Source organism: Vipera berus (genome assembly GCF_964194415.1).
Source record: "Vipera berus genome assembly, chromosome: 2".
NCBI lineage: Eukaryota > Metazoa > Chordata > Lepidosauria > Squamata > Viperidae > Vipera > Vipera berus.
In genome coordinates this window covers 229,713,954-229,737,564 of record NC_138203.1, presented here as the reverse complement: position 1 = coordinate 229,737,564, position 23,611 = coordinate 229,713,954, and the positions used below count along the sequence as shown (strand labels likewise).

At 39.1% G+C, this 23,611-nt stretch overlaps 1 protein-coding gene across 1 annotated transcript in view; it reads left to right on the top strand.

Moving 5' to 3' along the window:
* The window catches only part of FAM120A (family with sequence similarity 120 member A), a 78,810-nt gene that overhangs the window by 17,781 nt on the left and 37,418 nt on the right, over positions 1 to 23,611 (top strand). The gene's annotated exons all lie outside the window — the stretch shown is intronic.

The following is a 23,611-nucleotide window of genomic DNA, read 5'->3' as shown; positions in this document are numbered from 1 at the left end:
ATAAAACTCTATTCACTGCCTGTCTTTTTCAGCCACTTAATCTGCTGCTGCTGCTACTTTCTTTTGTGGACTTCTCGGTTCCAGTTACTGGGTAAAAAAATTAAATCTTCTCCAGGATTGCAGAATTCTCCTTTCAAACTTCCATTGTCCAGGTGTGATGTCACTTCCTCCACCATAATTATAGTGCTACCCAGTTAGATTTCTTTTTAAAAAAATAAATCACTACCCATTTAAGTATGCTTTGTAACTGACTGCTATGTATTAAGTGCTTTTGTTACAGCATCTCTTATGTTGTGGCTGTAAGAACTGTACCATAATGAATTCTGCCTTTCAATTTCAATAGAAATGTGTTTTCAGAATTGATTACAATACGAAGTAAATCTAAAGTTGATGGCTGACAAAAATTGTTATCTATGATGTTGAATTTCTGATAACTGTAATAATGGACAAAGTATAGGTATCTTTTTAAAATTAAAATAAAAAAACTCTTAAATCAGTGAGCATTTTTAAGTGGTATTTCATTAAAAATATCCCAAATAAAATTAAAGTCCAGGTTATTCCCTTCCTATAATCTGATCATAGTAATACTTGTTATAAGTTCTTTTCCATTCATTACTACCTTATTTTGGAGGTTTTAAAAAAGGAGAAAAAGAAGTGACTTGACAATTAAAATTTAAAAACTTGTCAGCCTATAATTTTCTGACAAATACTGTTTAAAAAGAGTTTATATTAAATGCAGTTGGTACTATTCAAATAGTGTGTTTTTGAGTAAAATGGAGTTAGTAACTGAAATGGATTTATCTTCCTGCATTCTGAATGAAATACGCCCTCTGGAACAGAATGTGAAGGGAAAGAGACTATAGGGAAGAAAAGCTGTGGAAGAGTAGAAGCCACTTCATTCAATGTTTGATATCACTCAGTGTGGCTTTGGGTTTTTTACCTTTCTTTTCTTTAAAAAATAGTTTCTTCACCTTATGTTATTAAATAGTTTTACATTATTACATTAACTGTTTAAAATTTCTTGTACTGACAGAATTTACTTTATTCTACACTTTGATTAAACTTCAAAATTGTACTTCAACCAATTTTGATTTTTCAGCACACTTGGTAATAATTTTACTTTGTAAGCATAAATTCACATAGGAATCACACCATGTTGATATGGCAAAATAATTTTGCAAATAGGTATCCATAGAATATGTTCCAAGAGTTCATTGAAAAGGTAGCCTTATTAGGCAGCTATTGACAATATAATAGAACTCGTAGATTATGTTAAAACGTTCCTCTAAATATGTGCCAAATTCCAAAAGTTTGAAATTATCCTAGTTATATCACCAACAGTATTAAAGAGGATTTGTAAGATTTTGTGGCTGTTGTGAGGCCTGTGTCTTAAAAATGAAACTGTGTTCCCTTTTGCTTGCTGTTCTGGAGAGCAAGGTATTTCTCCCCACAATCATCTAATGTTTTAATAGCTCTTTGGTGTATTTTTATAGGTCAATGCACTTTACTTTTTTGCCTCCTTTTCAAGTTATCCATCTGAATCTCCAGTTGCTGATATGAAAAACTAAAGGTCTTTCTCCAGGACCCCGTTTTCATAGTAATATACTTCATTACTTGGCAAATGCAAGATTCAGGCTCATCAATTTAGTCAAAGGTCACCACCATTGGCAGCCTCCAGATTTTTTTTTTCTTACTTTGCAGATTTTTTTTTCTTTTAATTTTTGCTGGAAGTAAACTTTCATAAATACCTGCGATAAGACATTGTGATCACAATTCTCCTTGATATGAGAGATATTTTCAACCTTACTACCCATAATATTTATTCATGTTTTCAGTATGAGCCCTTTTCTAATAAAAGTTATAGTGAAGATACCAAACTATTAGAGAGTGATAGGAGTAGACATGGTATTGCTTGACGTAAGCACTGCTTCTAAAAAGATATATGCATATTTGGGTTGAACAAAGATAATTTGTCTTTTTCATGCTGTGCTTTAAGAATTCTGCCTACTTTACTTTTTATTATTTTTCAGGATTGTGCTATTAGTTATTCACTTCGATATTTGTGAGATTTCTTCCACATTGGTTTAAAACTTCAAAAATGACACTTAAAAAAGAACTGTAGATTTAATGAATTACACAAGATTTGGAACGTTGTGCCAATATGGGGAATGTAGATATTTGTGTACTATGAAATTGTTTAAGATGATTCTTTGGTTAACAAGACTGCAATTGGCTTGTGGTTTTGAAGTTTCTTAAATTTTTGTTTAAACTCCTGGGACATCTGTAATATAGCCATTTGTCTGAAATGGTATAGGATTTCCTGCCTGAGCAGGGGGTTGGACTAGATGACCTCCAAGGTCCCTTCCAACTTCTTGTTGTTGAAGGTTGTAATATGCTGTATATATAGTGCTTGTCAACCACAACACCGTTCTATAATAGCAACTTCATAATACGTCTTTCTTACATAATTTGTATATCTTTTCTTGACTGAGCAGCCCATGTAAATAAAATAGAAGAATAAAAAAAACGTATAATCCCATCATTAGAAACATGACATTCATGACAGAATTAATATATATATTACTCAGTTCCAACTGCTTGTAGAAAAGCCAGGTGCTTTCTGTTTCAGTGTAGAAATTAGATGACATCTGGCTGTCTTCGTGAAGATTGTTCTAGAATGGCAGAGACACCACTGAGAAAGATAGCTTCCAATCATACCCACTAATCTTTCATAGAGGAGACCTACAGCATTCCTGAAATTGGCCTAGCAGGACAGATAGATTGCATTTGCAGTGATCCTTTGGGAACCTTGTCCCAAACCACATAGAGCTTTGTAAGTCATCACCATCACCAATAACTTGAATTGTATTTGGAAACTAAATAACAATCTATTGTTTTTCCTAGCATTTGGTCTGTATGTTTCAGGATCTGCTTGTTTTTGCATTATGCTTGCTTAGTTCTTAGGGCAAAGCTATCACTGAATTATGGGACAAGAGCTTTTGATTGTTAGCTGGCTTGTGATCCTAATTAATGCTGAGAAGTGACTGTCCAGTGGCAACTGGTATAACTTCCAGAATATTGGTATTAAGTGGCTTTTATTTCACAACATGCAATCTGTTGTATTTTGAACCAGCTTCTGGATAATATTTAAAGACATTGCTAAATAGATAGTTATGGTAATCCAGTTTTGAGATAACAAGGGATGAGTATGGCCCACAGGTAGTAAAAATCATTCCAAAACAAACCCTATCTATTACAGGTAGCCTTCGACTTACAAATTCATTAAGTGACCAATTTTACAATGGCACTGAAAAAAGTGACTTATGACCATTTTTTACAGATATGACCTTTGCAGTATTCCCATGATCATGTGATTGAAATTCAGATGCTTGGCAACTGGTTCGTACTTATCACCATTGCTATGTCCCAATGCCATGAGATTATCCTTTGCACCATTCTGACAAGCAAAGTCAATGGGGAAGCCAGATTCACTTAACAACCGGGTTACTAACTTACCAACTGCAGTGATTCACCTAACAACTGAGACAAGAAAAGTCATAAACAGGGCAAAATTCACTTAACAAATGTCTCACTTAACAGAAATCTTGGGTTCAATTGTGGTTGTAAATCACGGACAACCTGTATTTAATCATCCTCAAAATAATCCCAGATGATCTTGCAAACAGTCCTGGCTACGGTAGTCCTTGCCATATACCATTTGTTTAGTGACCGGTCAAAATTACAACGGCTCTGAAAAAGGGACCTATGACCGTTTTTCACACTTAAGATCATTGCAGCCTCCGTGTTGTCATGTGATCAAAATTCAGACATTTGGCAACTGGTGTGTATGTATGACAGTTGAAGTGTCCTGGGGTCACATGATCACCTTTTGCGACCTTCTGACAAGCAGAGTTAATGGGGAAGCTAAATTCACTTAACCATTTTATTAACTTAACTGTAGTGATTCACCTAACAACTGTAGCAAGAAAAGGCATAAAATGGAGAAAAATTCACTTAACATCTGTCTTGCTTAGCAATGGAAATTTTGGGATCAGTTGTGGTCATGTTGAGGACCATCTGTACTTTATTTGATTGTGCAAAGGTGGGTCTAGGTAGAAGAAAACCCAATTAACTTATCTGTTTTATTTATTATATTTACATGCTGCTCCCTTCACTATTTAGAGAGTCTGAGCAATAAGCATACAAACATACATACTTATCTTTTTATATATATAAATAACTCAAGGTGGTGAGCATACCTAACACTTCTTCCTCCTATTTTCCCCACAACAACATCCTGTGAGATGAGTTGGGCTGACAAGAGTGACCAGTCCAAAGTCAGCCAGTGGCTTTCATGCCTAAGATGGGACTAGAAAGCCTACCGCCTTAAACTACTAAACCAAACTGTTTTTCAAACCTCATCAGAAAAGGCTTGAAGAAAACTTGACTACTGTCATTCCTAAAGAGAGTGCTAATCATAATTTTAAGCAGATAACATTCTTACAATATCAGGTCTGATGGGCCACATACTGTTTAGTTTATTAAAATGTAACACGGAGCTTGTGGTTCGCCTTCCTTCCTTCCTTCCTTCCTTCCTTCCTTCCTTCCTTCCTAACTAACTAACTAACTAACTAACTAACTAACTAACTAACTAACACCCAAACAGAAAGAACTGGAATTTGGATAATTAATTAGAGTTTTGTATCTCTCAATAGCTGGGGATGGGGGGAGATCTTATTTTATAAAGGAAAGCTTACAAATAAAAAAAGTTAAAGACTAATGTAGAAATGAATCTTAAAACCTTTATATTTTTGCTGTCAAAGTCTTTATCTTCATCTTTTGTCTTTTGTTACTGGCTGGGCTCCTTGATTTTTCACCTCTTCTTTGCAATCTTTACTCCATATGAGGGAAATGGCTTGAAGAACTTTTACCTCAGGCCACCTATAATGGAAAGGAGCAAATGCCTGTTTCCTCAGTTTCTTCAGTTTCTGCTTTTTGTTTATTGCCTCTTCTAATGAGGGTTGACTATTTTTAACTTGTCTCTTTACTTTGCCTCTTGGCCTTTGGCTGTTTATTTAGGCTATTAGCATGAAACCTATGGTGGCAGAGTTCCCATCTTTTCTTCCTTCTGGCCTCTTTCTTAACAATGCTACTTGATTGGCAGAAGGGAATGGGAGGAAGGAGCAACAGGGGCTTAGAACCTGCTCAGGCAGTCTGTCTTTTCCCAGTTCCACTCTTCGAAAAGTAAAATGAAAACTGTGTGTGCAGCCAGATAATTGTCTGTCACATTTCTAATGAAACAAATTATCTTTGTTTCATTCGTTTTAAGCAAATGAGTCTGGTGGTACAGTGGTTAAAGTGCAGTATTTCAGGCAAATTCTGCCCACAACCTGGAGTTTGATTCTGACAGGGCTCAAGGTTGACTCAGCCTTTCATCCTTCTGAGGTCAGTAAAATGAGGACTCAGATTATTGGGGATAATATGCAAATAATACTTACATTATAAACCTCCCAGAGAATGCTGTAAAACACTATGGGGTGGTATATAATAAGTCTAAGTGCTATTGATATGCTATTTTGCTCAGATCTTCTCCAAGCAGGTGGTGTCAGTGTCTCTCTGGCTCTACAACTTTAAGTTAATAGCTTTGGAAAGTGCTCAAGTTGAGCATATAAAATAAACAGTTACCTTTTGTTGCCTCACTAGGACTGTAGATGTGATCGTAATGGGAAAAGGTTCAATCTCCCTCACCTTGTTTAAAACCTACCACAAACTTCTGTTTTGCAATCTTGTGGGTGAGTTAATAACTGAAAATTATGGTTCTTGGTTCTACTTCTCTGACTATAAAAAGACTGTTTGGAAGCAGATGGTCTTTATTTTATTTATTTTAAATATTTATTTATTAATCATGTATAGCTACCCATGACATAGCACACAATTCTGGGTGGTGTATAACAATCAGTAAAACAACAAACTTTAAAAAACACTCATTAAATATAAAAATGAAATCTATACAAAATTAAAATATACAAACCACATGAAAAGTGTAAAAATATCAACAACAATGGAGCTATATATTGTTGATTTTATATGTATGTATGTTATATGACTCTTGTTGACATAATCCTGAGTGATATTAATGTTGGAGCTTACCTGACTTTGGAGTGAGTTGGGGAGAATGTTTCATGTGGTGAACACAATAGTAAAAAAACACCTGCCTTTTGGGATCTACCAAGGGTAACACTAATGGGATTTGGAAGATTTCTTCTCTGCCAGATCTAGTGGGATGAGCTGATGTAATGACGGAGTGATTGTCCCTCAGATAACCTGGTCTCATGCCATAAAGGACTTTAAAGATTAAAACCCACACCTTGAATTGGACCCTAAAGAAATCCTTGCAGGTTCTAAATCTGTGGAGATATAGAGACTCTAAAGAAATCTCTCAAGATTTCTTTCCAGTCTACTACTATTAATACCAATGTGTCTTCCTCCAGTTAATAAAAAAGGGGAATTAAACATGACAGAAATTGAGAGTAGGTTTATTTTCTTGTTCACTCCTTGAAAAAACTAACGGTATTAGTATCTCTGCTCTCCAAACCTCATTGGAATTACATTATTAAAGAATCTTGTGATAGCTTATGCTTTAGTCACAGGGACTGCTCTCAAGTACCTTTTGAGACTTGCAGTTGGTCCAGAATGCAGAAGCAGTTCGACTGCATCTTATATTAAAACTCAGTTCTATGAGCTGTGCTAGTTCCAAATGTACTTCTGGATGGAATTAAAGGTGCTAGTTGTCAAGTATAAAGCTATCCATGACATAAGATCAAATTATTTCCAGAGCACCTCTCTCCAGTTGTTTTTATTTGTCCCACTAGGTTCATCAGAAGGGACACACCAGAAGGGTCCCTTCAATTAATGTCATCTTTAGAGAACATGGAAGTGTGTCTATCACAGTACCTGTCCTTCCAATGTCTGAAAGACAGACAGACAGACAGACACACAAACACACACATACACACCAGAGATCAGGATGGCCATGACTTTCATAAAATGCGAAAACCTGAATGTGTTCCAGTTCCTGGGGGTTGGAAGGTTAGATGTCTTGTTGATAGATTTCTGTTTATTGTTTTGTTAGATTCTTTATCATTGACCCTTGTTTTAATCTTTGCTTTAAAAAAAAAGTTTTGATATAGTCATCAAAGGTAGCATTTTTGAGATGAGGGGGCATATAAATTGATTAATTAAATAAATCTTCCCATGAGACTAGGTGAGAGTAAGATTTGCAGTGATTTAAAATGCAAAACATTCTTTAATTTGAACAGTTCTGTTCAATAGAACAGTAGAATTAAATGCAGTTACTCTGATGTTACGGCAATACAAAGCAGTCTTTGTACAAGTGATACATAATTCTTTGTGTATCATTTGTCCAAGTGCTCTCTGGTTCATCAAGGTACTAGTTGCTTCAGTTTCAGCCACAGGACAATGCAATAATTTAAAATTTGCAGCTTGGAGTTAATCTACAGTACCAGTATAAATGTAAAAAATGCTAAAAATCCAAACACTCCTATCCCCTTCAGCCATGATCTTACAATCTATAAATTTGATTTTCCCTATAGAAAGTGATTGCTATTGTAGACTTTTAAAATTTACCTGTTATCTAGTTTTTACCAAAAAAATAAACTGAGTCATCAGTTGGTTCCTTTAGACTAAACCAGTCAGTTCATGGAAGTGACACTATAGTACTTCAATAACCCTAATAATTGACTTGTTATAGTTCATAAACTGTCACAGATTCACATAATTTCCACTTGGTGTGGTTATGATTGAAGATTCTAAAATTTTGCCATCTGGACTTTTTTTTAAACAAGTTTTATTGATTTTTTAATATTTACATATACATGTATTTGTGAAACAATATGGTGGTTGGGTAGTTAAAATAAGAAATAACCAGTTGTAAATAGTTCAGGTTACATCAACAGAGATGCCCTCTCTACTTCCCTTAGTTATTACATAGTCAAAATAGGCAAGTTAGTACATTTCTAGTTGTAACCTAGTCAATCAACAAAACTTAAAATATATTTTCAGTAATACATATCAATATCCTGTTTTTAAATTTAATCTAATTGCAATAGAATATTCTGGAATGGCCTATAGTATATAGGAAAAGGCTTGATTTTTGGGTGACCCGCAATTCCCTATTTCAATAAAGAATAATTCTTTTGTCTACAAAACTTACATTGTTCATTACAAAGCATTCTTATGTTTTACCATTAAAGTCTAATTTTCATCTTAACAAATCACCAGTTATTAGAAGAATGTTTTTTGCCTTAACCATTAAACAATTATTAAAATACTATCTTTTATATATAAAATTCTAAATTCTATACTATGGTTCAAAGGTAAAGGTTCCCCCGCACATGTGTGCTAGTCATTTCCGACTTTAGGGGCTGGTGCTCATCTCCGTTTCAAAGCCGAAGAGCCAGCGCTTGTCCGAGGACGTCTCCGTGGTCATGTGGCCGGCATAACTAGACACCAAAGGCGCACGGAACGCTGTTACCTTCCCACCGTAGTGGTCCCTATTTTTCTACTTGCATTTTTACGTGCTTTTGAACTAGGTTGGCAGAAGCTGGGACGAGTAACAGGCGCTCACTCTGCTACGCGTCACTCGGGATTTGACCTGCCAAACTGCCGACCTTCTGATCAACAAGCTCAAGTGTGCTAACCCACTGAGCCACCGCATCCCTTTTATGGTTCAAAAGTAACCACTAAATATTCTATAAGTCATCTTAACCGTACATCAGTTATTAAAATACTATCTTTTGATATGTCATTCCAGGTTCTAAAATATAGTTCGGAGTTATAGTCTAAAAGCTTACATTTGTTTTCCTTTACAGATCTAAAAGCTAAATGTAAAATCAGTTATATTTTTTAGGGATTCCCCTTAATCCATAAAAAAGATAATTTTATAGTCTATCTTTAGGAATCCCAAAAGCGAAACAAGTTCAGGTGTTTTTTTAAAAATCTAACTCTTGCCTTCCTTTTGTGCCAATCATGCTTCCCTTTTGGCATCTTTAAAATCTCAAATGTATCTTTCTTTCTTCCTATACCCCTTACTTGAATCCAGGGAGCATATCCAAATGTCAGTTTTGCAAGGAAGATGTCCCCTTTGTAACCATTGTATTTTTGCTTCGATAATTCAATTTTTGATGGTTGATATAATATAATTAAGTCAGTCAGATCTTTTTGTTCTTCCAATGCTATCTGGGTTAGGTAGAAAGTGGTAGCTGGTATTATGATTGTCCTTTGATTAATTGAATTCTCAATATATTGTATTTGAAGGCCTTTAGTGTCTTCAGTCTTGGTGTTGTTTTCTTCAGGTGCTGCTGATTTTTGGGTTGCAAGTTTTTTAGTTGCCATTAAAGTTTGAACTTAAAGGTCTTCTGTAGGTAGCTTTTGTTGTTCTTTGAAATCTCCTATTTTAGTGTTAGTTTCCACTTCTTCTATTTGATTTTGGGTTATCTTTTCCTCATTTAAAGTCAAAATTTGATTTGGTGGCTTTAAGTTGTCAGATTTTCTTGCAGTTTGGCTTTAATTTCCTCTGTCATTGCCAATATCGTGTCCAGTATCAGTTTATAATCAAGTGGTGGGATGTATTCATCCATTTTGTTGTTGTTTGCAGTTAAATCTTCCATGGAGGCTGTTTTAATAATAGTCATAGATTTTCTACCTCCTGAAGAGATGTATTCAGTGCCAGGTGTTCCCACCCTTATCTTAGTGTCAAGGACAGCTCTGTTATTCAGTGAGCTCTCGCAACAAAAAAAGGAAATTTACTTGCTGTACCAGGTTTCGCCACAAGATGTCATCAGTAACATATAACATGCAATGTAAGAATTTTCTTTTTCCAAATTAATATAGAACTTTTGTAGGATTAGTCCAATTTTTTTCCTTAATTCACAGCTTAGAGAAAGGATAGGGTAGTGGATTCCCAGCAACAAACAGAAGCTTTTTAGTAAATACAGATGAAATAACTTAATTTCTTTGCTGAATTAATTAAAGTTCTTTTGTAGTTTTGAGGCTTTAAGATTTGTTCCCAAAGTGAATATTTGCCGTTTTCTCAAAAAATGGGGAAGGAGATTTTCAGGAAAGTCCCACAGGAAGATGGTTAGGGAAGAAGAAAGGTACAAGCTCACCCAGGTCCTCCAGATTGCTTCTTAGTGCTAGGTAGTGCTTTGGCTTTGGGCAGGGAGCGGCTTACTGATCGGCCATCTTTATGGCCGGTCTCTTCTTCAGGCCAAAGGAGATGATCCTGGATTCCAGCGGAGGGCTGCCGCCCTTCCACGATCGCAGGAAAGTCCTCCTCTTGGTAATCACCCCTCCAGGGCGATTTTTGACCCTTTTCAGGGTCCTCCAAACAAGAAAGAAACGGACAGCAGGAAGCAGGCTGTTCCTGCACGTCCGGAAACGCTGCGCGTGCAAACCAAAAGCCACCATCTGGACTTTTAAAAGGCTGCATTTACAATTTTAAATTTTAATTTTAATTGGTTCGCTTCCAGCTGCAGTTCAGGGTGTTGGTAATCAACTTTAAAGCACTTCATGCATGGGTCCAGAGTACTTGAAGGACCATCTCATCCCACTGGGATTGGCCCGCCTCACCTATGCCAGCAGAGGAGGAATGCTGCAGGCCCCATTGGCCAGGGTATTCCAACTGGTGGGGTCCAGGAGAAGTCCTTTCTCTGCCATTGTGCTGGCCCTTTGGAACATTTCCCCCCCCCCCAGAGATTGGCTCCAATCCTTTGACTTCTTCAGGAGCGTGAAGACCTGGCTCTGCCAGTTGACTTGCAGCTTCAGTGGAGCAAGGTGGTTGATAGATTAACAGCATTCCACCCTGTCTTCTCATGATTCTTTTAACTAGGTTAATCTGTCTTTTAATTAGGTTAATTATCAGGTTTTTTATAGTATTTATACAATTAGGTTTTGTACAGTTTTAATTTTCAATATTGTAAACTGTCCAAAGTTACCTTATAGTAAGATTGGGTGGCTAATAAATTTTGCAAATAAATAAACATATTATTGTAATATATGCAGTTGGAAAATGGGAAGTAGAATTGCTTTCTTAAGGAAAACCAATTTCTTATTAATGTAACTTCCTGGATTAAATTGGTCATAAATCTTTATCTATTTTTCTAACATGGCGAAGATGGAAGCAGAGAAAGTTGCTGTTTTCTTTAAAAATTGCTGTGTGACTCATCACATTCTTATATAGCAACTTTCAACATGTGAAGGCATGACTACTCAAATGCAGGTTTTAAGTCTTGAATGTATAAAATAGTGATCATTGCTTGTTGCTGAATATAACCACTAGTAGGTAATTTGGGGTTCTTTCTCCTTGCATAATGCAAGATTCTGATTACCATATGTTGGCAACTATAATTACTAACAGGGATTTTCCCCCCCTCTGGGCATTAACTTTGTGCTGGAGCAACTGAACAGTTTTATAGCCACACTAAGCTGTTTAAAATGCAATCTTACAGTAGGCTATTTTCTATGGAGAATTCTTTTCTTAAGTGTGAATAGCGGTTGCCTTGCCACTCAGCTTTCTAAATGGATTCTAATGTTCCCTTTGCTTTTCAGGTAAGATTTTGCTCCTAGGTTTCTCTCTCCCTCCCCCCCCCCTTCTCTCACACTAGAATTATAGATGTTTTAAAGGTCATTTTAATTTACTTTATTTTACATTCTGATTTCCAACACAATAAGTGTTGATATTTCTTTTTACAAAGATGGAGTTATTTTCATAACTTTTGTACATTTTTGAGGCAATGAATCAGGGTTAGAACTGAAAAAAAATTTCATTTCTGAAGCATATCTGACTAGTTGGAATAATTAAAATCCACAGTCTGGAAGGCCCTAATAATTATGAACTGAGGGCCCATGGAGTGGTGGTCAATTACTACCTCTGGGAATGGCGGAACAATGGGGGGACTTGGCGGTTAGCAGACTTGATTATGATGGTTTGTTATCTGGTTTTATTGCTGCCTTTACAATTGACTGTGCATTGCCCTTCACACTATACCCCCAAAGGATTCAGAGAACTCTGGGTATTAGCCATCGTGAGAGGATGGCTTGAACTTACATCTGCTGCCCCTAGAGGTGAGAGCTCTATGGGGCATGCTATACCCAGAGCGGTTGTTCCAGACTACCATCCCCCTGAGAATTGGCTCTGCGGCTGTCGTGAGAGGACGGTGGTAGGCCTGTCCGGGGGGTTTATCCAGCTGAGTGGCAGCGGCTGGACGGAGGTCTGGGACACCTATCTATCCTCTGAACAGATCCTCCTCATGGACTATTATCTATGGACTGCCTGCGACCCGGACTGCTTTTTATGCCTTCCTTTAAATATTCTTCCACGGACTTGTTCGCCCTCAGGGGTGCTCCCCCTTCCTGGGTGCGACCCGCCTCTCTAGCCGATTATAACCTCAAGGAAGGGCCCATTTATTGGGACCCTGAGAGTTGGCTGGGCACGGGTAGGGGCCTCCGACGTAGACCTAATAAGAGGCCCCTGATTATTTTTCTGTCTAAATTTTTTAGGGGGTTAGGGAGGCGGGAGGGTTCTTTTGGTTGTTTGGATAAGGGGGGCGATCCAACAACCTCTGTTCTGGCTAGGGCCGATGCAGATCGCAGGGGGGAGGAGCGGGGGTCGGTTACCTCCGGGGCTCCAGGGCTGGTCGTGGGGCGACCTATCCCCACGACGTCAGGGAATGGCAGCAGATGTAGGAGCAGAGGGCCGTATCGATCTCAGGGAAGGCCTCTCCGCTGGTTACAAGCGGTGGGGCACTCCGACCCTCTGGCTCTCTCCCAAGGTCCCGGGAGTGAGGGTGTGCAGCCTCCTGAGCTCCGGCTGGTGTATTTGAATGCCAGGTCTGTCTCTAATAAGGCTCCTCTCGTCCGTGATTTGGTCGAGGGTGAGCAGGCGGACCTGGCTTGCATCACGGAGACTTGGTTGGGCCCAGAGGGCGGGATTCCTCTGGTTGACCTTTGCCCACCAGGTTTTCGGGTGCTGCACCGGCCTCGGGCTCAGGGTAGGGGTGGGGGTGTGGCTGTTGTTATGAGGGAGACCTTATGTCCGCGGGAGGCCACCGTTCCCCAGATAGTCGGGTGTGAGTCTCTCTTTCTGAGATGCGGCCCTGGTGCGCAGTTGGGCTTGCTGCTGGTGTACCTTTCGCCTAGTCACGCAGCAGCAGCCCTGCCTGAGCTGCTCGATGTCCTCTCTGGGCTGGTGATTGAGTTCCCGAAACTTATAGTTTTGGGGGACTTCAATCTACCATCGCTGGGAGGATCATCTGAGTTGGCTCGGGAGTTCATGGCTTCCATGACGGCCATGGACCTGACGCAAGTAATTTTGGGACCGACTCATGAGGGAGGCCACACCCTTGACTTAGTTTTCTTATCTGGACGGTGGTTAGATGATCTTGGTGGGGGCTCTCCAATTATTATGCCCCTGTCATGGACCGATCATCATCTCCTGCGCCTGGTCTTCCGTTTTGCCACCCCCCGCCGTGGGTGTATGGAACCAATTAAATGGTACCGCCCCAGACGCTTAATGGATCCCCATAGGTTCCAGGCGGCGCTGGGGTCCCCACCTGCCTCCCTTGCTCACAGCTCGGCAGATGCCTTAGTGGAAGCCTGGGAAAGGACGGCCACTGAGGCTCTTGACCGAGTTGTACCCCTGCGGCCCCTGACCCGGTGCAGATCCCGTCGAGCTCCATGGTTTTCTGCGGAGCTCCGGGAGATGAAGCGTCGGAGACGGGGCCTAGAGAGCGGTTGGAGATCCAGCCGATCCGAGTCCGACCGATTGCGACTAAGAGCCCACATTAGGTCTTATCTCGCTGCGATAAGGGAGGCGAGGTCTAACCACTTCGCCACCCTTATCGCGTCCGCAGATAATCGCCCGGCCGCCCTGTTCAGGGTGACTTGCTCCCTCCTAAATCAGGAGGTGAGGGAGGATCCCTTGCAGGGTCGTGCCGAGGAGTTTAACCAGCATCTGTCGGACAAAATCGCTCGGATTCGGACCGGTCTGGACTCTGACTGGGCAGAGTCTGGCGATCAGGACACGGGCGGTCTTGTCGATACTACCTGGGATGAGTTTGATTCTGTGACTCTGGAGGAAGTGGACAGGATCATGGGGAGGCTGAGCACCACCACATGTTTACTGGACCCGTGCCCTTCCTGGCTGGTCTATGCAGCCCGGGAGAGGACACGCAGCTGGTTCCAGGCAGTTATATCGGCTTCTTTGGGTGAGGGTAGCTTCCCCGCCGTCTTGAAAGAGGCGGTGGTGAGGCCTCTCCTCAAGAAGCCTGCCTTGGACCCAGCTGTATTGAACAACTTTCGTCCTGTCTCCAACCTTCGCTTTCTTGCGAAGGTTGTTGAGAGTGTGGTGGCGCATCAGCTCCCTCTGGTCCTGGATGAAGCGGATTATCTAGACCCGTACCAATCGGGTTTCAGGCCCGGGCACAGCACGGAGACGGCATTGGTCGCGCTGGTGAATGATCTCTGGAGGGCTCGGGACAGGGGATATTCCTCTGTTCTAGTCCTATTAGACCTCTCGGCGGCTTTCGATACCATCGACCATGGTATCTTGCTGCGGTGTCTCAGGGGACTGGGAGTGGGAGGCACAGTTTTACAGTGGTTCTCCTCCTATCTCCAGGGACGTTCGCAGTCGGTGTTGGCAGGAGGGCAGAGGTCAACCGCGAGGTCTCTCGTTTGTGGAGTCCCTCAGGGGTCGGTCCTCTCGCCTCTCCTGTTCAACATCTACATGAAACCGCTGGGTGAGATCATTCGTGGTTTTGGAGTTGGGTATCATCAGTACACGGATGATACCCAACTTTTCTTTTCGACCCCAAGCCACCCCAGTGATGCCCTCGACGTGATGTCCCGTTGCCTGGAGGCGGTTCGGGTCTGGATGGGGAGGAACAGACTTCAACTCAACCCCGACAAGACTGAGTGGCTTTGCATACCTTCATCCCGGGTCTATTCGGACATTCCATCTCTTGCTATGGGGGGTGAACTATTACCCCCCGTAGATAGGGCTCGCAACTTGGGAGTCCTCCTAGATTCACGGCTCACCTTGGAAGACCATATAGGAGCTGTGACTAGGGGGGCTTTCGCCCAGGTTCGCCTGGTGCGCCAGTTGCGGCCCTATCTTAGCCGGGATGATTTATGCACGGTCACTCATGCGCTCGTGGCCTCTCGTCTGGACTACTGCAACGCTCTCTACATGGGGCTGCCCTTGAGGACCACCCGGAAGCTCCAACTGGTACAGAATGCAGCCGCGAGAGTTGTGCTGGGAGTCTCCCGATACTCCCACGTTACACCTTTGCTTCGTGAGCTGCATTGGTTGCCAGTTGCCTTCCGGGTGAGATTCAAGGTACTGGTAATGGTGTTCAAAGCCCTTCATGGCATGGGGCCGGAGTACCTTAGGGAACATCTGCTGCCGGCATCAAGCTCCCTGCGCCCTGTGCGTTCCCACAGAGAGGGCCTCCTCAGGGTGCCACCGATCAGAGAATGTCGATTGGTGGCGCCCAGGGGGAGATCCTTCTCTGTGGGCGCTCCGGAGCTGTGGAATCAGTTGCCGGTAGAGCTCCGGATGGCGCCCGATCTTCGCTCCTTTCGTCGCGATCTCAAGACGTTTTTGTTTGTACAAGCCGGCCTAGCCTGATGGGGATTGGTGGGGTTTTTATTTTTTGGTATTTTTAATTTTATTTTTGGGGTTTTATTATTGTATTAATTGTTTTAACCTGGGCAATTATTTAATCTTTTTTTTAATGTTTGTACTTTGTATTTGACTTTTGCCCTGTGAACCGCCCTGAGTCCTCAGGGAGAAGGGCGGTATATAAATATTATTAAATTAAATTAAATTAAAATTAAATTTAAATTATTATTTAAATATATTTTGTAATATTTTTATCAGGTATCAAACAAATAAGCAAAATACAGGTATTCCTTGATTTATGACTACAATAGGACTGGAATTTCTGTTATATGTCAGTGCAGTCACAAAACAAGTTATCACGTGAGCAGATCCAATCTTATTACCAATTTTACCATGGTCATTAAATCTCATAGTTGTTAAATGTGATAGTATGTGTGCCTGGACAATCAGTAGATAGGAGTTTGTGCAACACAAAATTTTCTCAAGAGGTCCAGATTAAGGAGACTGTGCAATACCAAAATAGATGGAGTAAGAGCTTCAAGGCAGCCATACCCTAGAACAGGGGTCCCCAGCCTCCGGTCCATGGACTGGGCTGCACAAACAAGCAAAGCCCCATCTGCGGGATGCAGGCAGCACACAAAACCACGCCTTCTGTCTGCGGAAAAACCTCTCACCATGTAACCGGTTTCTGGTGCCCCAAAGGTTGGGGACCCCTGCCCTAGAATCTCTCAGGATATTTATAGTAGATTTGAAGGTTATAGCTTTAGTTTGGCAATATTCTGCCCATTAGGTATAAGACAGGCATGTCAAACTTGCAAGATCACGTGACGTCGCACAATGTATCGCAACTTTTTCCCCATTGCCGGCAATGAGGTGGGCGCAGTTTCGGCGTGACGCATCCAGCCTGCAGGCCGGCAGTTTGACATGCCTGGTATAAGCAAATAAAAGGCTAGACTCAACTGGATTTTGCTGTATTCTTTTTGGCCTTGGGCCTGACATTAAACGAACTATATAGTCATTAAGCAAATCTTCCTGTACTGACTTTGCTTGTTGGAAGCCAGCTGGGAAGATTGCAGATTATCATTGCCTGACTGCAAGATCCTCCAACCATTGTAAATGTGAATGGCAACCAAATTACAAAATTGCAACCACCTGACCATGGGGGTGGTACAACAATCATAACTTCAAGGAAAGGTCATAAGTCACTTTCCAAGACCATTATAATTTCAAATGTTGTTAAATAGTCGTAAATCAAGGACTAGCTGTACTCTTGTATCTGTCTAGTCAACTATTATTTTTTTCAAATTAGCAATGGCTATTCCTTCCTGGACCATTATGGCTACAGATATTGGAAGTTTTAATCTAAATATCTGGAGGTCATTGGTGTAGAAACAATGTAGCATTGGTGAATATTGTATTTGTAAATTTTTGTAAATATTTTATTTGTAAAAAATATATATTTCTAATGCATAATGTTGCAGAATTTTCTATCAAAACTTAAAATAGCATCTACAATTATATTTATTATGTATTTTAAATAAATTTTAACAATTATTATGCCCCATTTTCTTTGTTACCCCCAGATAATTAAAATAATTGTTAACACCAAATTACTAAAATTAAGAATGCCATTGCTAAACAGTCTTATTAAAATTAGTCATATTTCCATAAATCCCTCTGAAAAAGAGACTGTTTGTGACATTTATATGAGCTTTTTAAAAGTAAGTTCTCCATTTTTTTTCTTTTTATGACCCTGTATCAGGGTGGAATCTGGGTGTCTGAATGGAGCTGAGCATTTAGTGGTTGGATGCCCTTCCTGACACCTACGTGGAGTTCACAACAGATATTTTATCTTTGTGCCTTGATAGAGTAAATTCTCCAAATACTTTTAAAAATTTCAATAAGTGCTTCACGTATTCATGCTATTTTAGCCACTGTCCATGCAATAATTTCATGAACGAGACATCACATAATGATTGAGCAAAGCAGTCAGGCAACTGTAATTTTATGAAATTACATGGATATCTGCACAAAAAAAAATTATGATGGGGTTTGGTCATATGTTAGCTGGAATTTGTTTCAGAATCCTAGATTATGTGGAAATTAACACAAGAAAGGGTCCTTGAATACGCTTCTTCTGTACTGTTTTCAGGTGAACATATAGTAAACAGGATCAAGATTGACAATTCAGCCCAGTTATTAGACAGACCTACATAGCATATAATGTATATATTGCCAAAATTATAGTAATTCTGGAAACAGAATTTTCTGCAGGTGTTGAAGTGAAGTCATGTAAAGTAAATGCTGCTGATAAAATATATGGTATGTGAGGAATGATAAAATCTAGTATCTCTAATCTATTTGAGAATCATCTTCATTTGCAGATACTGTAGTTTCATGTTCTTTTTATTTGCAACTTCTCAAAGGGAGAAACAACTTTGTATTGCATTTTAACACTAGATTGAAAATGACTTCATCTAAGTTTGTAAGCCGCCCTGAGTCTTCGGAGAAGGGCGGGATATAAATGGAATAAAAATAAAAATAAATAAAAAAATCATTCATTCATTCATTCATTCCCATTGGTTTCAAGAGTGCCCTCTTGTGGTTTTATATAACTAAAGTAGCACTTGTACAAGACATAAATTTTTAGGACTGAAATAAAAAATTGAAAGTGTAGACCTTTTCCCTTGAAAGAATGTATCACTGGACTATGAGCAACCATATAAGACTGTTGCTGAACTTGTTCAGCTGGTACAGAAGGCAGCAGTCCATGTTCTAATGGGTGTAAATTGCTTGAAGCACGTTATTCTAATTAGAATAATGACTGTCAAGTTCTTACCTTAATTCCAGAGTATAAGCTTTTTATTTAGAACTCTCCGTTGCATTGGATCCATTATGAAATCTGCCTCCTTTTCGATGCCATGTAACAATCTATACTGTTAACTTAAGCTCCCCTCCCCTCACTGTACGTCTCTGTACAGAATCCATATGACAGAGATGCAGAGAGAGGCATTCTTGGTGGCTGCTCAACCAGTTACGGAACTTTCTTCCCTTGGAGACTTGCTAAGTTCATGGACCTTTCGGAAGCCTTGTAAGATGTTTTCATTTGGTCTGGCTTCTAGTGACTGGGGTTAAGCCATTAATAGGGTTATTAAAACTTACATTAAAACAACTTGAATGTAAAAGTAATATTGCTGTGTCTTGATTTTTAAAATATTTTTTACAAATGTCATACTGGGTAAAACTCCCTTTTCAATTTTCTGTGTCTTAAAATCTGATTTGGTGCAGAAATACAATGCTTGAAATGTCTACAAAAAGATTTCATTGCAGTCCTAAATTTAATATGCTTGTTTTGAAATTAGGTAAAATGTTTTCTAGGAAAAAAAGCCTATAGAATTTATGATGTCAGGCAACAGAAATAATCAGACGTTAAAGCTGTACCTTGGAAAACAAGAAGCTTTCCTCTTTTTATTTAATTATAAATGTATTGGTCACTTGGCAATTTTCTTTTGAACAGTTTAGCAAAATAAAAAACACTGCACCAAAAATGTAATACTAACAGCTATAGAAAACAATAACTATATTTATTTCAGGCCTGGAACACTAGAATGGCCCTTGCCTGTCATTCAAATAATGATTATCTAGGTGCCTTTAAGAATTCTGTCTCCTTAGTCATCACCCACCACATGTCATTCAGTGGAGAGTCCTCTAGTAATGATGTTTTACGGTATATCTCCGCTGTTTTTATACCTGAAATTTTAAAAAAAGTTTAGATGCATTACCTTTATTTTACAATAACTCCCAAAAAATTTGGTTGATGGACAACTTTCCTAAAAGACAGTTTGGATGCAAAATATCAATTATATTTACACACATAACTTACATCATTTGCAGAATCTAATTATGATGGGTTTGCTTTTTCTGATCAATTCCCCACAGTTTAATAAAATTATCAGATAAGTATAGGGGGGGAGGGGTAGGGAGGGATAGGTTGGGGAGGGGGAGGGGGGGATTGTTAAAGATAAAATGTATTTTAAAACTTTTCAATAAAAAAAAAGTATTGGGAGTTGCTAGGTTAAAATTGTGAATCACATTTCTCTCTCTTCCCCAGATTTTTGCAGCCATTACTACAGATGGCTGTTATTAACATACAAATAGGATTATTTATTATTAGGTAAAATAATAACCAGCTGTGAGAAAACAGCAATAAATGCAAGTTTGGGATTATCAGATGAATGTGTGTGTTTGTGTGTGTCCTTACTTATTCTGGCACATAGTAATCTATGGTTTGATTTTTTTAAAAACTTATAATACAGGTAGTCCTTGACTTATGACCACAACTGAGCCCAAAATTTCTGTTTAAGTGAGACATTTGTTAAGTGAATTTTGTCCCATTTTACAACCATTCTTGACACAATTGTTAAGTGAATCATTGCAGTTGATAAGTTAGTAACCCAGTTGTTAAGTGAATCTGGCTTTCCCACTGACTTTGCTTGTCAAAAGTTTGCAAATAGTGATCACATGACCTTGGGACACAGCAAGGATCATAAATATGAACCAGTTGAATTTGGTCATGGGGATGCTGCAAAGATCATAACTCTGAAAAACAGTCAAATCACTTTTTTCAATTCCATTGTAACTTTGAACGGTCACTAAACGGAACTCTTGTAAGTCAAGGACAGCCTGTACAATCCTACATATCTGCTCACAAAGTTCAGTGAAACATTTTACTCTACCACTAATTGTGTAGGAATGCATCCTTATGGTTCTATTTTTTCATGTTTTTGAATAATAAAAATTATGCGTAGTCCAATGAAATTTTACAAAATGTGCAGTGTGTTAAAATCAGAAATGTAGGGAATATATTTATTTAATATATTCTTAAATATGAAACACTTTTCTATACTAAATTTCATTCTGATTTACATATTTTATCAGCAGCGATTAACATAATTTGCTGTAAGGTTTACATTTGTAGATTATCGAAGTAAGAATAACTCTTTTGGTCAAAATTATTAAATTGGACATATGTATGCATGTGTATACCTGTAAGAATTAGTATTCCGTTGTCTCTGAAAGTGTTGACCATTTTATGAATTTTGATATTTAAATTTTTACATTTACAAATAGTGTGTCTTTCTCAATTTTAAATTCAGGTTTTCATTAGGTAGTTAATATATTTCCTGAACAAATATGCATATTCTAGTTGCTAAAATCTGTTAAAATTTTGTTTGAAATGAAATAATAGAATTTAGGAATATGTACTAAAATCTTTGGTCATATATATGCAGGAACTGTAGAATTAGATTTCCTTTGATTTGCCTTATATTCACTTGAAACTATTTTAAAAAAATTACTTACCTGTAATTACATGCTTGTTAAAGAAAGCGAGACAGTTGTTTTGTAGGAAACATGCATAGGATCCAATTGTTTAGTATCCAGAACTTTCAGAAGCAGTAGGAAAATAGCATTTTTATGAGAGGCATTGGGAAATTATAATTTGTTAAAATGTAAACATGAAGATAAGAGGAAAAATTCACTCTCATAAGTTCAGAGACTTTAAAAATTCTATGGCATTGTACTATAGTACAAGGAAGTCTTAATAAATCAGCTAGGGACTTCCGGGTGGCTCTTCAGCAGCACGGACGGTTGGGATCGACCGCCAGCCCCTTGATCTCGTTAAAGCCGCAGAACAGCGACGATCAGCTGTTCTGCGGCTTGAAAACCCTTCCCCTCAGGCGAAGAGGGGAAGGGGAGCGCTCTGGGTAGGGGTAGAGCTCCCCTAGAGCCCTAGAATATTTATTCTGGGGCTTGAAGGGTGGGAGCTCCCCCGAAGCCCGGAGTTACTCGGATCGGGAGGACTTCTCTGCTATAAGCAGAACAAGACGCTGAATCCACTCCTGCTGGATTTGATTGTTATCTTGAGTAACTGAAGCAGGCAGAGCGGATGCGGGAGCTGTATAAATAGCAAGTATAAGACTTTAACTCTGGAATTTCAACTTTTTTCCTGTTTCAACAATCGTTTTAGAAGGGGAAGATGGCACCTGAGTGATTATTTTTGTAACAAGAATTGAAAGTGGCTGGTGTTTTTTTTCTCAAAGTGAAAGTGATTGTTTGGATATTGAGGAATATGCAAAGTGGATTCTCAAAACTTTAAAAGATTTTGTTAAACTTTGGAGCTTTTTAAAAGTGATTATAAGACTTGGACATTTAATAGTTAAACTACAATAGCAAGTGGGGCGGAAAAGTGAAAGCGTGTAACGAAAGTTAATTAGGTGTTAAAATGGCTTCCAAAACGCCTAGAATTCCCGTTTCTAAAAGTCCGGGGGCATCGCCTGTTCAGCAATCTGGAATTCAATCTTTGATGTCATCTTCTGCAGCTGCTGCACCTGTATTGACTTTAAAAGATTTACAAGATTCTTTAAAAGATGCCTTAAACCTTCAGTCTGAAAAAATATCTGAGCAGGTGGCAGAACTTATTGAAGAGAAAAATAAGGAAATACGGGAGGATATTCTGTTGGCATTTCAGGGGCTCTCAGGTTGTATTGAGAGTCTGGATGAACGTGTGGAAGAAGTGAAACAAAATAATCTGATGCTGGAGGCTAAAATGTGTGAAGTTGAGAATAAAATGGATAAAATTGGTGATGAATACAATATAGAGACATGGAGTTTGCCCTGAGGATAAGAGGTTTAAAAGAAAATCCATATGAAAATCTGGAGGAGATGTTGGTGGATGCTCTGGCGCCTGTTTTGGGAATTCAACCGGAAGATTTTTTTTGTGGAGATAGATAAAGTATTCCGTGTTAATTCGCTTTTTGGATTAAAATTTGGTGGAATATGCAGAAGATATTTAAGAAAAAGATAAAGTTTTCTCCACAATTATTTTTGCGGGGTATTACTATAGACTGTACTGCTATAGAAACTAAATTGATGTTGAATTTAATAATGGCAGCAAGACTTTTGGTAGCGCAGTATTGGAAGAAGGAGGATTTGCCTACTATAGAAGAATGGACTTTAAAAGTTTCAAACCTGGCAGAAATGGCAAAAATTTCAGCATATTTGAAAGACCATTCACAACAAAGATATATCTTGGAATGGAGAAGATGGATTGATTACATTCAGAATAAATATGGGACTAAAAAGTTTCATTTAGCATTTGAATAAGTATTAGATTTATAAGATTTATTATTATTTGGTTATTTTTAAGGAGAGTTAAAGTGCAATAGGATTTAAAGTGTTATTATAGTTAGTTAGCATATTATAGTTTAAGATTGTTAGGGTCAATACCGTGTATTATGCTCTGGAAAGTTGGGGGGGAGGGGGAGGGAGGGGAAATTGGGTAGGGGTGGGGGAGGGATGGGTTTTATGTTTAAAATGTATCTGTAAAACTCATAAATCAATCAATCAATCAGCTAGGAAGACCCCTGTTAGTAATGCAGGTAATCCTTGACTTAACAACTAATTGTTCAGTGCCTTTCTGAAATTATCATGGTGCTGAAAAAATGGACTTAACGACCTGTGCCCAAGGCAGTAATGCAAGATGGCCAAAAAGGTAGAGATGGGGAGTTGGGGTCAGGAGGGAGCTGGAGGCAGTGCTTTTATTTATTTTGTTTATTTATTTATCAAATGTATTGGCCACCCATCTTACCACAGGGTAACTGGGTGGCTTACAATATAGTCCTTTATTGTACTGAGGCTCAGGCAAGGCTAAGAGGGACCAAGTCAAGAACGGGTGGATGTTCACTTAACTACTTGCAAATCTGAGTGAATGACCACAGAAGGAAAAGCCAGGCTTGCCCTCAGAAGTCAGTGCAGTCATGTGATATCTTGCTTTATGACTGCCAGTTTACAACAGAAATTCCTTTTCCGGTTGTCATGTGACAAGGACTACTTGCACATTTTTATGTGGCT